At 32.3% G+C, this 2851-nt stretch overlaps 2 protein-coding genes across 4 annotated transcripts in view; both read right to left on the reverse strand.

Moving 5' to 3' along the window:
• LOC118743776 overlaps nucleotides 1-2851 on the reverse strand; it is a 452583-nt gene that overhangs the window by 142839 nt on the left and 306893 nt on the right. The window lies entirely within an intron of this gene.
• The window catches only part of LOC118742534 (receptor expression-enhancing protein 5), a 7464-nt gene that overhangs the window by 3301 nt on the left and 1312 nt on the right, over nucleotides 1-2851 (reverse strand). The window lies entirely within an intron of this gene.

A 2851-nucleotide genomic window follows, 5' to 3' on the forward strand; every position in this document is an offset into this window, starting at 1 on the left:
TAAAAATTCACATGAATTCGTCTTGTTCTAAATCTTGCAAAAATTTCGAACTGTTTTCAAAGTTGGCGTCAAAGCCTGTTTCTCTACCTTATCTTTCAATTATTAGTGTAATTCAACTTAAGACTAGGTTTTAAGAATGCTTTAATTGCCTTTCTCTACAAGTGACATTTAGCATTTGTTTATAATGGTGTGGATAAGCGGACGGCATACGTTAAATATGACCTTTAATAACAGAAGGCATTCCGTGGCAGCACTAAATTCGACGTATTGGCTAGTTTTGCCTACTGCATCCTACTAGTCGCCGGCCAATACATAGGTGCGGAATATTTTAGAACCGGCCGGCCAATCTCCTTTTATGTTACAAAGAACGTTTTTTTGTCTTGCACAAAGTACTGACGGCTAGCAATTTGATTACTTGCAAGCGGCTCTGTATTTTGTTGACGATTGTGGTTGCGTATTAGGAAACAAAGTTTTCACAAGAAATCCTCACGCCTAATGTCAACTTGGCCTCCTTACTTCAGGTGGTAAAAAGCTCGGCCGTTGATTTTGGAGTGGAAAGCATTAGGTTGCTGCGGTTAGGAAACTTTAGTTCTCCTTATTTGTGTAACTTTCAATATTATATGTATATATTTTTTTTCTAAGGGTGTGTACAGATTTATCCACCGTACTATTTATTATGCAAGCACTCTCATACGTACGTGAATACATATCGCTCATTCACTTCAATATTGTCATAATTCAAAAAACCAAAAACGCAAAAAAAACAAATGTTTTAAAGCTTTGAATTTACATATCACAGTGTCATAACTCAAATAAACCCAACTCGAGAAAACGCCTTTAAAGTGTGGTATTTTCATCAGAGCTGGGTCGTAATGATTCCTTTAGGAATTAAATTACTCCCAATTACAGATTACAAGGAATTGTAATTAGGAATCAATTCCTTCAGTCCACAGCAAAGGAATCGATTACTTTTTCAATTCCTTGAACTAATTTCAAATGTAATTGGGTTTTTCTTTAATTCCATTACAAGGAATTTCATATTGTAATTGGAATAAATTACGTACTAGTAATGTAATTTTTTTTTCCAATTCCTTTGAAAGGAATTGAAAATGTAATTGATTTTTTTTCAATTCCATTACCTGGAATTGCAAGAGTACTTTAGTTTTTCCAATTACTCAAAGGAATTGTAAAAGTAATCGAGAAACTGAAAGTTCATTCACGGATATACAATGTGGAATTTTTGTTGTGGTCAAAGATTAAAATCGAAAGCACACATTGGACATCTTCTATGTATATCTATATATATATAAAAATGTTGTGTTCGTATGTCACGGTCATCAAAACCCGAGAACGGCTGAACCGATTTGAATAATATTTTTTTTATTATTCGGTATAATACCAGAACCAATGATATCGCAAAAATTTGGTGGGTATCAAATTAAAAAGGTTTGAGAAAGATAACTGTTGGAAATATTTTTGAGGGGGCTGCCACCTATTTGGAAATTGTAACTCAGTTAAATTGATAAAGTAAATGCAATGTTGGCATGTGGGTGTCAAACTAAAGAGTTTTAAAAAGACTTACAGTCTACCATGAACACTTCCAGAAATATGCAATATGAAAAGTTCGGTTTATATGGGAGGTGCCACACGCCATTCTCCAACCATGCAAATTTTTCTCCATGAGTATGGAATTGGTCTTATATATGTATATAGATATCACCATACCCAGTTCTAGTCCTCTACCACAAATATATGCAGTTTGAAAAATTCGGTTTGTATGGGATGTGCCACGCCCCCTTTCTATATCGAAACTTTTTTTAGCTATAACCATCCTTGGAAAGTCTGCAGTAGATTCCGAAATTTCAAAAAAATCGGTACGGCCTTTCTCGAGCTTTGCGAACAGAAAAAAACGCCTTTCAAAATATATATTAGTATAGACTAGCCAAACTCTGCTTGTTTTGCGGGTTAAAACACTACTACCGATGAAAATCGATGGATAAATAAACAAGTTTGCAAGGGTTAAGTGAAAGTGCAATAATTTTTTGTATGATATACTAGCAGGTAATTTAACAAAGCTATTGGAACTCAACAGTAAAAAAATTTTTTTATAAATTTTTCGATTACTTTTTAAATTACTTTGAGGAATGGAATTGGAAAAAAATCAATTACATTTTCAATTCCTTTCAAAGGAATTGAAAAAAAATAACATTTTCAATTCCTTTCAAAGGAATTGAAAATAAAAGAAATTACATTACTGGCACGTAATTTATTCCAATTACAATATGAAATTCCTTGTAATGGAATTAAAGAAAAAAACAATTCCATTTGAAATTACTTCAAGGAATTGAAAAAGTAATCGATTCCTTTGCAGTGAACTAAAGGAATTGAATCCTAATTACAATTACTGAGGAATGTAATTGTAATTGTAATGTAATTGCATTTACCCAGCTCTGATTTTCATATACTCCCATGGTAAAAATGAATACATATTTTGTTGTAGCGAGATACTGATACTGGTAATCGATAAAGCTATGAAATCTATAAACAACATAGTAGAAGAGATAGCGGTAATTTCTGCGTACTTAACTCAATATATGTATATATACAGTTGTCCACAAAATAATAGGAGTGCGAAATTTCAAACTTTTTAATCAGAATCTTTAGAAAAAATTCTGGTATGCAGTTTTGATGCACATTCAATTCTAGTCTGAAGAAGTGCAAGTTTCAAGCGGCTAAAGAATTCCGTTGATTTTTGAGAATTGAAATTTGGGTGAAAAATTGCAAAATTTTTATAATTTTTATATAAAGTTTAAAATCTGAATTTATATGGTGTTTGTTGTATAGCCAGCTA

Source organism: Rhagoletis pomonella, unplaced genomic scaffold (genome assembly GCF_013731165.1).
Source record: "Rhagoletis pomonella isolate Grant_MI unplaced genomic scaffold, Rhpom_1.0 Rhpom_scaffold_00007, whole genome shotgun sequence".
Classification (NCBI taxonomy): domain Eukaryota; kingdom Metazoa; phylum Arthropoda; class Insecta; order Diptera; family Tephritidae; genus Rhagoletis; species Rhagoletis pomonella.